This window comes from Ursus arctos, unplaced genomic scaffold (genome assembly GCF_023065955.2).
Source record: "Ursus arctos isolate Adak ecotype North America unplaced genomic scaffold, UrsArc2.0 scaffold_4, whole genome shotgun sequence".
Taxonomy (NCBI): Eukaryota; Metazoa; Chordata; class Mammalia; order Carnivora; family Ursidae; genus Ursus; species Ursus arctos.
The window spans coordinates 24,568,431-24,582,455 of record NW_026623056.1 but is presented as its reverse complement, the minus strand read 5'-3'; positions in this window follow the sequence as shown (position 1 = coordinate 24,582,455).

The following is a 14,025-nucleotide window of genomic DNA, read 5'->3' as shown; positions in this document are numbered from 1 at the left end:
GCGTTTCCTGACATTTTATTCTTGGACTACCGGAAGGCCGCTTCCCTGGGAAGGAAGCTGAGGCCCAGAATGGTGGTCGTTGGCAACGGACCCAGGTGTGGCGGTAGCAGGGCCCGGATGGAGGGAGGACTGCTCTTGGGGGGCAGCAGAGAGGGCTCCCTTGGAGAATCACTCTTCCCTGTGTGTCTCAATCGCTATTTCTTTTGATTTCAATGGCCATGCATATCATTCAATCACCACACCAACTATTTGTTACAATAGACCTCATTCTCTTCAGGGAGCGTTATTGGAAGCAGGCTGCAGTATTTGCCACCCTAGCGAGACATGGCCTAACAGCACCTCTTCCTCCTCCCCGTCACGTTCATCCGTTCACTGCTCTCCCGAGACCGAATGCGTTTGAAGAGAGAAGCCCTTAACCAAATGATTAAAGCAGGATTTCCCTTTAAGATGGAGTTTCCAGGAATGAACTGTGTTTAAAAGCAGGGACCACCTCTTTGGGAATGTGAGGGAGAGAAATAATCAGCTTCAATTTGTTAAGAACCATTTATCATGAATGCTCTAAAGCTATGTCTGTTTTAGATCTTTTCTCCGGTATGACTAAGTTATGGCACATACATCATGGAAGGTTTCTAGACTCCTGGGCATTGCACACGGCCCCCAGCCCCGGAGGTCAGAAATTCCCGTTTCTTATAATATACTCAGGCAAGGACAGAGTGTCATTCCTAACACTTGGCTAAATATAGTTCCTAACTATATTTTTTAAAAAAATAGTTTGTTGTGCTGTTGAATGCTAGGTACTCAATACCTTGGAGCATTTAAAATCCTAATAGCAGGTTGAATTATCAGTGCTTTGTGGCCACCGAAGCTAAAAGAAAGGTTAAAAAATGGGCAGGTGCAGGTTCTGTCTTTAGTTCAGGGTAGAAGCCGGAAGTGAGGTCCAATGACCGTATCATACTGACAGCATGAGACCTTCCTAGCACGTCTCTGGATATGGAAATTATTATGGAGGAAAACTCAGCCAAGATTCTCCTCTCTCAGAAACTCAGCTCTCATGCCTCCAAAACACAAAAGCAGAGTAGCTGAGATAGAGCCGCAGCTCGGTTTGAATAAATAATTTCATTTCCTGGATAATTATTTTCCTTATAAAGTAGGGTCACATCTCCCAAAGATTTATGCCAAGTCTCCCGAATTCCTGGAAAATGTACATGGGAAATGTGAGCAAGAACGTTGGTACAGTAATCTCCTAACATCTACACGGGGATTATTTGTTTAATAAGCCTTGACTGATGCTTTCATCTGCATTGTCTTCTGGGTGAGCCAAAGAGGGTTCAGGCTTTACCGCTGGTGCTACGGAGCAGAAGGGGGTCAACTTGACGCTCAGTCCATAAACTGGAAGATATGAATGCTCGGTGAGAAGAAAAAGGAAAAGGTGCGGGACACTAGATATAGTGTACTGACATTTGTATTTAAAAAAAGGAAAAAAGTGTACAAACACACACATACATATTTACTCGTATTAAAGGCATGACAGATATAAGTGGTAATGCTGGTTTCTAAGAAGAGGTAAGAGCTGGTGGGAGGAAGGGGTAAGACGGAGACTTTCACTTTAGAGCTTTTGTAACTTTTGGATTTTAAACCATGAGAACGTATTACCTATTTATGAAAGAATAAATGACATTTCACTAAAAGCACGATGTGACCTCTTCCAAGAGGCCCAGTCAATGGTTCAGAGGCCTGGGGTTTGGGAAGCAGGACAAGGAGGGGACTGTCTCAGCCAGGCCAGCTGAGGGCGGTGATGTCCACTGACCCCAGAGTGGTTCCTCCTGCTACCCTGAGCGCTCTAAGGGGCCAAGGTCCATGAGTCAAGGCTCTTGTCAGTTCTTCAAGCAAGAAAAGAAGTAGCCACACCGGTTACTAGCTGGCATGTAATGGTTTTCAAGCAAAGCAGTAAGAACGCCTATGTCCCCATCTGGAGACCTTGCCGTAGAAGGATGCAGACCAACCAGAGGGTGTTCCAGAAGCTGGCCAGGATGCACTAGGACCCGGATGCATGTGCTGGGAGAGCTGAAGCATCCGCATGTAGCCTCGGGACCAGAGGGTTTGCAGAGCCAGCACCCCTGTCTCCAGCCATTGGCAGGGAAGCCGGGAGACAGGCTCGATGAGAGAACCCAAGCAGGATGAGTATCTTGGGCAAGCTCCACAGCCCTCTGAGCTGCCTTTCCTCCTCGGTGGCAAGGGGACAGTAACACTGATAACAGTAGTACCCCAGGGTCTTCTTGTTCAAGAAATAACATAAGCAAGATGTCTAGCACTTAGTAGGCGGCCTGCAGAGCCTTCTGAGCTCCATCTGTATCATTTCCTGTCCAAACTAATAAATGTGTTCTGCGTGGCTCCAGTGGGCGAAAGCTGCAAGAAAAGGGACTTGGACTCCTGTAGGAAAGACTTTGCCCTAGGACTGTGGGAGGCTACAGCAGATCTTTCCTGATGGGCATCACGGACATAATGGTGCTTTATAGGAAGGAGCTAAAGGCTCTGCCCTGGTCTGCTACGAAGGAGGCTGGATCAGAGCACCCCGGGCATGTCCTCCCCTAGCTCCTCTCCGTTCCCGTCCCTCCTCCAGCCAGCCTGCTCCCAGAAAGGCTCAATTAAGAAGGCATTCGCAGACCTCTCTGCGGCTGGCACCACCACATTTTTGGCATTCCCTGCCTCTGCTGCTTTTGGAGCTGTGAGGTGTGTGTCTGTGTGCGTGTGTGTGTGTGTGTGTGTGTGTGTGTGTCTTACCTACCTCAAGAGAAAAGGACAGGAACCTTGTGACCCAGACTAAGAGGGATTTTCTCCTTTGACCTCATCATTCCAACTGGTAGAATTTTCTCCAGGTCCTAGCGCTGACCACAAGAGGTAGGAGTGTCTTCTTAAACAGAGCGTTAATTGTGCCTTGACGCTCCAGGATTTCTGAGCAGACACTGTTGTGGGTTCGTGGGGATTTCAGGACAAATGGGGTCTGGCCTCCCGCCTAGGGTAACCACAGTCAAGTGGGGGTGACACAGACTGACGCACGTCACTCTCCCACTGGGAGAGCTGTGATAGATGCCGCACACAGACAGCCGAGTGCCATGGGGCCCCAAGGAGGCTGCTGGTGATTAATTCCGACACGAGGTTCACAGGTCAGCCGTGGCTTCGCACAATAGGTGAGGCTGAAACTGGGGTTCAGAGCTGAGTCAGAGGCTGGGAGTGGGAGGATGGACAGGATTTTGGAGCTCTTGTTGGCTTTGTTTCTGGTCTGTGAATCCTTTTGTTCTCCTGGGTTTTCACACCAGTGAAAGCATTTCCCCTTCCCGGGTGTGACCTGCCCTTGCTTCGACACCCCTTTGGGTGGGGCCTTGCAGGAAGGCCTTCTCTGGCCGCCAGAGCTGGAGCTGGACGGACCCTGCCCAGATCCTGCCCAGAGCCCCCCCACACCCCCGGGGACCGGCTGCCCCCCTTCCCTTTCCTCTTTCCCCTCCAGTGCCCCGTCTGGGGAAACTTATCCAAGTTCCAAGCAGTAAATTTAAGGCCTTGGCAGCCCTCCCACAGATGACTCCCAAATTATCCCATTCCAAGGGTGGGGGTGGGGAGGCCAGGAGTTCAGGCTGGAAGATTCTGCCTGGCCGTCCGAGAGCTGCGGGCGCCATCTGCTGGCGGAATCAAGCAGCCAGCCTGGAAGGGGAGGCGGGGGAAGGGCAGGCGGGCAGGAGGAGAGGGAAGGAGGACAAGCCCAGGCTCTGCCAGGGAAGCGAACGAGCTGCTTAACAGACATCAGACAGAAACAGGGGAGCAAAGGCGGGTGCATGTGCATGCACGTGTGCGCGCCTGAGTTTGCGCCTGTGCAGATTCATCCGCGGGGACTGCCCGCTGCTGCGCTGTGGGTCTTCGGGAGGGTGTGCTGGGATGGCGCGCATGCTTCTGTTACTGTTCCATAGGGTGAGTCTATGGGACTGTCTCCAGAGGAAGAAGGCAGTCAATAAGAAGGTAATCAGGCCCAGATGTATCCCTCCCAGGGAAGTTCCAGATGTCCTCTCCTTAATCCTCAGCCCAAACATGGGTGATGTGTGAGACTCAGTTGATTGCATTTTCAGTTGGGGAGCGTGAGACACAGGGGGATCGGGGCCTGGAGTGAGAACACCGGCTAAACTACAGGCATCGTGGCCTGGGGACAAAGACCCTAGAGGTCATTCAGTCCGTCCTCACCGTTTGCAGAGTAAAAACTATGCATTCAGTGAGGAAAAGCAAGAGATCAGCTTAGATCACCTTGATAGTCTCCAATCCTGAGTTCTGATGGACAAACCGCACCCCCCCCCCACCCCGTACTTGGGCCAGGAGGATCCCGGGCAGCAGCCCCCCTGCCCTGCCCCGAGTCTAACCCACCTCTTCTCTATTTACCCTCCGGAAGGAATTTCCTAACCCGTAAATCTTGAGAGATTTATTATTTCCTGCGGCTCCCTTAGTTGGAAAATGTGGCTATCCAGTTCCAGACTCAGAACCACACTGGGATCACAGCTCTCAGGCGGGAGCAGGAGTTCTCCTGGCCGGTGGTCGGGAGGACACCAGCCTGCCATTACCCACGGAGGGGCCACCGAGGACACGGCTTACTTTTCCTGGCTCCCAACCAAGACTGCTGGAATAACCAGATCAGAAGTTTCTCTCTGCGAGTTGTAAGAGCGGCCACAAGTCCCAGGAGAACCGAAGGGCTCAGTTCCTCTCCTCACCCCACCTGGAAGAAGGAAGGGCTGGGCTCTCCCTGTCTGTTCTCCAAAACCTCTGGCTCTGGCTCTGGTCTTTTCCCCCACTGTGAGGAAAATCTTCCCGAAACAGCTCAGCTTGACATCCTGCTGTTAAGGCCTCCTTTTTGCCTGTAGAATAAGTCCAAACACTTTACAGGGTCTTCAAGCCCCACCAGACATGACCCCCACCTTTCTCTAACACAGAGCTTTCTTGCTGTGTTTTCACGCCTGCACTGAATTCCTGCTACACGGTCCCTTCCCTGTCTCTGATCCTGCCTCCGGGCCCCCCCAACCCTGTGCTGCTCTGCACTTACCCTGGCCCTGCTGTCACCCCCTGCTTCCTACCACCTCATATGCTCTTTCTCCTACCTCCAAATAGTGAAATTTTGTTTTCCAAAGGCTGATTTCAAAGGTCACCTCCTCCCGGAAGCCCTCAGGGATCTCCTCCCTCCAAACTAAACAGGATCTCCTTTGAGTTTCCCAGTCTGTACTTGATCTATACCCCTGCAGGTCCTTGTAGACTGCTTTATTTTATAGTTCCATGATCACATGGATTACACGGCCTTGTAGATTTTGAGCACCTTGAAGGCAAGGGCAGCATCGAGTTCTCCTCTGTCCTCTTCCTCACTCCACCCCCCCCCCCATGACACTGTCCCCAGCAGTAAGGATGCTCTTAGGGGACCTCATAAGTGATATTCAGACAATCCAATATTTTGACTTTTCCAATCTCTGCTATCTTTCCTTAGGACAAATGAACCTGGAAGAGCAACGTACTTCAGAGAAAACAGACAGACCATGTAGCACCATCCTCCTTCTCGGACGAGAGCACAGCCCGGAGCCCCGGCAGGCAGGAAGCGGCTGCGCTGTGACTGTGCCAGCTCGTGACCGGCCCACTCCAGACTCACGATCGGCAGGGAGGCTTCATTCCGAGCTGAGGAGCTGCACCGAGCAGAGATGAACCCGAGCCCTCAGGAGTCATATCTGGAGAACTCCAGAAGGAGATTCAACCCATGACACCCTCCGTAGGTGAGGGAGAGGGAAGATGCCCTCCCAGCACTGGTCGAGAGATGGGAGTCAGAGTCTCCCGGCCTGGCTTTGCTGCAACCAGCTCTCAGCCTGAAGCCATGTCCTTCCCCAGCTGCACAACGTGGGGCTGGCCTGGCTCGTCGCGCGTGCCTCTGTAAGACCAACCACGTGGAATCACAAGGACACTCATCAGGCACGTGGCCCTTCACTGGAAAACCTTCACACACTTTGTCTCCAAAATGAAGTCATCCAGAGTGCGTACATACCAGTTTTAGTCATCCAAAGTTCTCGTTAAGAACGTCCAACCGATAAATCATTTATTTCCTGACCCTTGAAGATGATTAATAGTTGCCGTTTCAGATGTGTGAAAAGTGAGATGTGAAAAGAACACATAGAGTCAACGCCAAGATTTCATTTCCCTTAAATAATTTCTGTAATTTTTTTCTGATTCTCAGAGTGACACATATTTATTATAAGTGTATGTTGGAAAAAGAGAAAAGTATACAGAAGAAAACAAAAATCCCCTAGAATCTACCCCCACCAAGGATCTCTATGAAGCCTTTGGGATAGTTCCTCCAGACCGTTGTCTAGACACATTTATGGCTATTCTTTAGCAAAACTAGTGTCCTGTGAGAGATTCTGTTTAGAAATCCTGGATTTTTGCATAACAAGATACTGTGAGCATTTTTCCATGCCTACAATATTCTATGGTGTTTTTTTTTTTTTTAAAGTAGGCTCCATGCCCAACATGAGGCTTGAACTCATGACCCTGAGATCAAGGGTCACATGCTCTACTGACTGAGCCAGCCAGGTGCCCCTATGGTGTTATTTATAATGGTGTCATCATATCCCATTAGGTAGATAGAATAGATTTTACTTAACCAATCCGTTATGGTCCCATAAATACCCTTATATGAATTTGTCAAGTCACCTCCTTGGGTTATCTTCAAAAGAGAATTACTGGGTAGAAGTTCTCAGTAATAATGGACTTTCAGAACATTTCTGATATTTCAAAACTCTCTTCTCAATTGATCCCCTCGCTGTGGCTAAGTCACCCGGCCAGTCTCTGGCATTCCTGACTTGCTGAATGATGGGATGTCAAAACCGGAAGGGACCTTAAGCATGAAGATTTACAGATCTTTTAACAGATGGGAAAACAGAGGTCCAGAAGGGGCAGGTGCCTTTCTCCAGTTCCCAAAAGGAGCTGGCGGCAGAGTCAGCGTAGGGACCCGACTCCCCTCTGGCGGGCCGCTCCGCATCGCCTGCCTCCCTGATGTAGAACTTGGGCCCTGAAGAACATCACCATGGAGCGCGCGTCTCAGGGTTTAAACACAGATGCCGCGGACCTGGGCATCTCCTGAGCTGGCATTCACACCAGAGAAAGTTCCAGGCTAAATGCCCGTGTTAAATATAAACGTCATCAGCTGGGACACCAATTGTCTATGATCTCCACAGACAGAAATCCTCTTTAAAGGATAAAATGCTTTGTTTTCTCCTTTGAGGGGTAAGACGGAGATGTTGAAAACAGCTGCACAGCGCTGAGCCTCCTATAAATGGGATTTTCCAGGGAACTATCACAAAGTGGCTTCAAGACTTGGGCATTTAGATACTCTCATTAAAATGAAAGACGGGGGTGCCTGGCGGACTCCGTTGGTGGAGCGTGCGACTCTTGATCCCTGGGTTTTGTGTTTGGGCCCCCAAGTGCAGATTATTTAAAAATAAAAATCTTTAAATAAATCAATAAATAAATGAAAGGCAGATCCGGTGTCTGAAGCCCAGGGCGGGTGTAGCAAGCCCACATCTTGGCTGTGGCCTCCCAGGCACCTGAGCCCGGATAAACCATGCCTGTCGTAGGTAAATTCCTCACAGCTCTGGAGAAATCCTTCCATGGGGAAGGGAGCGGCTGGGGAGGCCCTGCTTATGCTAACGAGGCACTAAATTAGTGCATTACACGCCTCATTTAGCACAACTGTGCAAAATCTCAAAGTACTAATAAATTTTCCTTCTGGGGTCAAGAATCATAAAAGGATTGATGATCAACCATTAATTAGCAGAGAAATTAAAGCTTGACGGCTTCTGTTCTATCCCTCCTTTCTCTCAAATGGCACAATTTGTTCAAAGCACTTTTTGCAAAGCAGTCTTTCTTAGATGGGGGAAAAATAAGCAATATCAGCCAGGAGAGTGGCCGGCTTCCCTTCCCCTTGACTCTTGGGGAGGTGACTGTTCTAGATCAGCCCTGGGCATCTTGTCAAGGGAGAAGGACCTCGCCTTCTTTATTTACTTATTTTTCCTAGCTTTAATATAAGATCTATGTCTTATACCGGGAGCAATTTTCAGAAAAGGGCTTTCTTCTTTGTCATTTGCACTAAAAAGTCAGTCACTCTGAAGGATCTCAGTGGCCCCTGAATTTCGCCAGATGCTGCAAAGCAGACACTTCTGGGAAGAAGGGAGCTCCGTCTTCTGCTTGAGTTCGCCAGTGACTACTGAGGACAGATCTCTGACAACCCGTTGTTCCTTTTCTTTCCCTTCCTCTCTGGATATGTTTTATGTATTACAGAAAGCTGGATGCGGGGCTTTGTATACTTCCCAGCTGAAAATCTTGAACTTTCTGGAGATGTCTCTGCAGCTACCCCAGTTTGGGTGCCCTCGTGTGCCCGCTGGATTTCAAGTGGGATACCTGGTCAGGATATCAAAAGTGCCCTTAGTGACACTACAAAGATAACTTTTGCAGATGCTAAGTCTCCCCAGGCCTTGGCACTGCCATAGGGGCAGGTGAGTGTCCCCAGAGAGCCAGAGGGGGCTGACCCTGAGGCTTTCCATCCATCACTAGATCTCCCAGGAGGCCGCAAATAAATTTAAACAAAAGCCTAGAGGAAGGTTCAGCTCATTTAAATCCTCGTGTGTTTCGGTCATGGCTTTGGAGGTATAAATACACCCAGATGTTTTCAACTTTTCCCCTGTTGTATCTAATCACCAGAACAACTGGGGCTTCTGCGCCCGCCCCCCCCCCCAACCCCTGCAGGGCCACGCAGAGAGCCTAATTAAAAGGGTTCTCCTTTGTTTCTCTAATAGCTCTCAGCCCTGGGGAGCCCAGAGCATTTGGTCAACAAGAGAAACTCTAACGTTTAAGGCTCCACATGAGATGACTGAAGCTTGGCCCCGCAGGGAACTAAGGGGTGAGAAGGGGGAGATACACTGGGGTCCTGGGGAGCATCCCTGAGAGGAGATGGCTCTGGGTGGGGCCATCCACAGGAGGGAGGATGGAGCCTGCCTGGGCCCCAGGTTCAGGTCCTAGGCATGGGTACAGGAGCTGTTGCTGGGCCCTCATTTGTCCTGAGGGATCCCTTCCCTCTCTCTAGGGGTCCTGCTGCAGCCCCCCCCTCCCCCCCGGCCCCTTCTGTCCAACCAGCCGCCACTGCCCAGTTCCAGCCCTGGAATGGCTTGACTGGGGCTCACCCTCCAGTCTCTACCACTCACTGGAATCGCCGCCAGCCCCATGCATTCCCTCCTCCACTGCTTGAACCCTCTTCCCCAGACACAGACCGCCTCACTCCCCAGCTCAGAATCCACCCTTGGTTCATCCTTGCTTCTAGAATCAAGAGCGAAGCTGTAGTCTTCTAGCTCTCGCCTCACCTTTCCCCCCACCTCCCAACCCCCCAGTTATCCCACTGCACTCCCTGTTCTCCCCAAGCACCATCTGCCTTTCTTCTTGCTGTGTTTTTTACATGCAAAGCACTCTCCACAGTTTGGCCTGGAAAAAACCCAGCTGCCCTTCAAACATCAAGTGGCCTCTCCGTGGGTGCAGGCAGTGTCTTGCCAGCCCTCTCTCCACGTCCCATCTCTGTCGAAATGACTGCTGTGTGTATTTTCTCTCCGGATGGTCAGCTCCGTGAAAGGAGGGGTAAGTCTCCTTCATCCTCATGCCTCCCCTCCTGGGCACAGGGTCACTATCTCTGTAAGTACCATACACGGAAGCTGGGACATCATGTTGCACTATTTCACAGGAATTTCCTGGGTCACTAGTCCAACTCTCCAGATCACTGCTAGTTAAATGTCAGCTTTTAGTGTCCATCCAACTGTCCATAAGGGTCCCAACATTGCAGCACGGGGCCCAGCAGGGCAGGGGATCCATCCGGCCCAGACCACCGCTGGAACATACAATCCCCTCCCCCCCCCACCAACACTGCTTGTCAGAAGACACCGGCAGAACAGGCCAAAACTGAGTCTCTGAGTCGGGCCAAGGAACACCCTAGCTCAGAATGCATATGGATAAGAGCGCAATGCCTGGACCCCATCTCAGACCAATTAATCACAGGCTTTGGGATGAGGCCCAGGCCTGAGTGTTTCTGAGCTCCCAATGTGCAGTCAAAATTGAAAATCAGTGCTTCAGTCCAAAATAGCAAAACCCTTGCAATCCACTTTTGAACTCTTAAGAATATAGCCAAAGCAGTCTTTCCGGGCGAGTTCTGTAAAATATTGCTGCCCCTACCCCCCTCGGCTATTTGAAGGAATCAGACAGAGCTGGCACAAGTGGCTTCTCATTATCCAAACCCAGCTGACTCCCTGGTCATCAAAAGGTAGCAGAGAAATTAAGAAAACCCCTCCAGAAGGAACCATTCAAAACCACACGGAAACCGGGCTCCAAGGACTGAGATTTAAGCTCACTTGCCACCACCTACTGACTTTGGACAACTTCTCTGAGTGTTGATTTCCTCATCTGTAAAATGGATTCAGCAATGATTCTTACCACTTCGTATATGGCGAAGACCGGGGAAGAGATAGGGAAGCATTCTGTAACCATGAAGGGAAGATGTTACTTGTTGTTATTTTTGGTGCTGTAATTACACATTTCTGGGAAACATGACCCACGTCTTATTCATTTCTGTACCTTGCACTAGACTCCTGTGTGGGGCGCATGTCCCACCCAGAGTGTATATGGAGTATGTGAATGAGTGGATGACGTTAAGAGTAGGTTCGCAAATGAGTGAGCAAGTGAATGGGTGGACGGACGGACGCTGGAGTTCTGTGTCCCTGAACCCCCACACCAAAGCTCTGCAGAGCAGAGACAAAGCTTGTCCCTCCCCTGCCTCCCAGGCTTCAGCCGACATGACTCACACATGGAGCAACTTAGCAGAGAGGCAAACATCTGGGGCGCAGAAGCGCTGTTACACAAACCACCCCCCACCCCGACCTGATCCCGACGCTCAGGAAATGTACACAGTGTCGCAGTTCCCACATTTGTCCTCATGCCCTTCCCTCTACAGTGCTGCTGTCACTGGGCAGGGGCAGGCCACGGCCAAATAGACAAGGACAGGGGTCAGGGCAAGAGGAGCACCAGGAAATGGGTACCTCCCCCCCCCCGCCCCCCCGCAGCTACGCCAGTGCCCTGAGGCTAAAAAGCTGTGGCCCACAGGCAGAGACCACCAAACAGCAGCATGGGGCAGGAGCCCCCCCCCCCCCTCGCCTTCCCAGGAAAAGAGCACTGGACTTCGAATCAAAAGACCCATCTTGGGTCCAGGGACCACCACTCATCGTCCATGTGGCCTGGGACAAGTCACTAACTCCTGTGTCACCCGGCTATCCCAAGTCAATGCAAAAAAAAAAAAATCTTCCTGGAAACTCCTAGCATCACGCTCAGCTTTAAACATTCATTCATTCATTCTTCAACAGAATTTGTTGATGGTGACTTTCCAAGTCCCAGACACTGTTCCGGGACACAAGGCACTCAATCAATCCTTCCACCCTCCCTCCTTCCCTCGCTCCCTTTCTTTTTCTGGGAGTGGGAAGAGGACTTGGGTGTTATTTGGTTTCAACGTAGAGGCAGGAACCAATGAAATTATCATTGTTTTCCCTAAGAGAGCCGCTTCCCCGGCACCCGAGAGGGGAGAGGCAGGGCCCCGAGAGCTGTGCAAATACACCCTGAATACCACAGACAGAGAAGCACACGCACCCTCAGGATGACTCCCCGCGGGCTGGAAAAGGGCAAAGCAAACGAAACCCCTTGATTGAGAAGCCCGCCCTTGGCCGGAGGGAACTCGGCGGGGCCAGATGTGTCTGCCGGTCCAGGAGGGCTGGAAGAATTCTGTGGGCTCTCCTCCGTGTTCCACGTTATCTCCCATTTCCTTTGGGAGCCCAGGAGACACGGCCTTCCCAAAGCAGCCCCCGAGGTGGCCTGTGAAGCTTTTGTCCTTGGCAGCAGAGAAATTTCTGCTTCACTGGTTCCAAACAAGGCTTGCATTAACTCCGGGCCTGTGAGGAGAGCACGTGCAACAAAACCCAACACCGTGTCCCAGCCCTCAGACAAGCCCAGAAACAAATGGTGCAGGAATTTTTCCGAATAGAATCATCCGCTCAATGTCACTGCATACATTTACCTACCTCAGTGCCTATTCACGGCCCCCTTTAAAGGGGGCGAGCAATAGAGATAGATCGGACAACATCTCTATGGCAACACCGCCACTGAAAAAACGGTGGCAGCCACAGCAAGAGGAGCGATGACCATTTTTGAAAAATATACGCAAATGCAACACTGCTCACCCCGAAGGACCCCTTGGCTCCCAGGACGCAGGGTGGTGTTTAAAACAATAGCCTGGGAGCTCATGACAAGACTAATTAGGGGCACAAGGGGGACATGCAAACTCAGAACTGAGAGTTTGCACAAAGAATTAAGACCCGGGGCCTCGGGGACACTGGAATTTGTCAACAAAACTAACATTCTCCTTCCTGGAAACTCTCCAGCTGAAGGAGTTCACGAGGACCCGATTTTAAGTGTCCATCGGGGGACAAGGAGTGAGAGATGGTGAAAACAAACCGTCACCACCAGCAGGCCCCGAACAGGATACTAAATCTAGCAGAGGGCTGGAGCCCTCTGATGGGTGGCCAGTTACCCCCTTCCGTGGGTAAGGGGTGGCCTCCCCACCTCAAAATCAGAAGCCCTAGAGGGGCTTTGTGGTTCTAAAGGGCTGTGTGTGTGGGGGGGTGAGCCCGAGATGCTAGTGTTGAGACCCTCCACCATGACCACCACAATCGTAATGACAATACAGGAAGGAGGGGCATGGGTGCTATTGACAGCCTATGCTGAGTGTTTCAGAAAGAGATTGGCCACCGTCTTGGGAAAACAGTGTTTCCAACTACACGCAAGCGAAGACAAGGAAAACTGCTTTTTCCTCTTGCTTCCTCCTGGGTTGCTTCGTGTGTTCCAGAACAGGGCAGGGAGGAGAAGCGAAGACCAGGTTGAGGGAGCTTGCTGGGCACACAGGCTCCGTTTCTACTGGCCCTATTTACTTTCCCCGCGACCTTAGGCAAGTCATTGGCCTTGCTTGCCTCTGAGATCCTTCCATAAAACGTGAAGTATTTGCGGATGGCGGGATGAAGGATTCCAAAGCGAGTGCAGAGTTCATATACAGCCCCCTTTACACCCCACACGGGCAGGAAAGTAGCTGTAGGAGGCGGGGCGTCAGGTGGAGGGTGTGTGAGTGGGGTGCTCACTGGGACCCCAGTGTCTGGACTCTGGAACTTTGAACAGCCTTGTTTTAAGAAGCCTTGACGGTGGAAAACAGTCTGTGGCTGATGGCACCATCCTCTGTGCTGTTGCTGGAGGCCGGAGTCTGGGGTACAACTTTGCCGGGCCCCGGCTTTGCCTGCAAGTGGCTGTCCCGTGCCCCCCACAGCCCTCACCGATGTGCCAGGCTCCAAACGGCCCCAGCCTGACTCTGCTTCTTCCTTGTCTTTCCTTTCTGTTCCTTCTTTCAAAACAGATACTCCTTTTATGCAGAGGCAAGAATTTCTCTGATAATTTATTTTCTAATTTCCAGGAGCCATAATAAAAACTTCTCATTTTCGTTCTTATTCAGAGGCTCTTAAACACACACAAATTAGACCATGAAAATCATTCCTTTTTCTGGGAGCTACACTTCAAAGCAATTATCTTGTATAAAAATTTAAAACTCTACTTACAATGTTAAAATATATATTTTATATCCAGTTGAGGCATAACAAATATTAATTTCACTAATGTATATTGATTTTTCTATCTCACGGTTTGTATAACTAATATCTATTTGTTGGGATTTCTGCAAGGGCTATAAAACTATGATAAGGACTTAAAGCATTTAATTAAATTTAAAAGAACTGCACTTTTTTTTTTTTTAAAGATTTTATTTATTTATTTGACAGAGAGAGAGAGACAACCAGCGAGAGAGGGAACACAAGCAGGGGGACTGGGAGAGGAAGAAGCAGG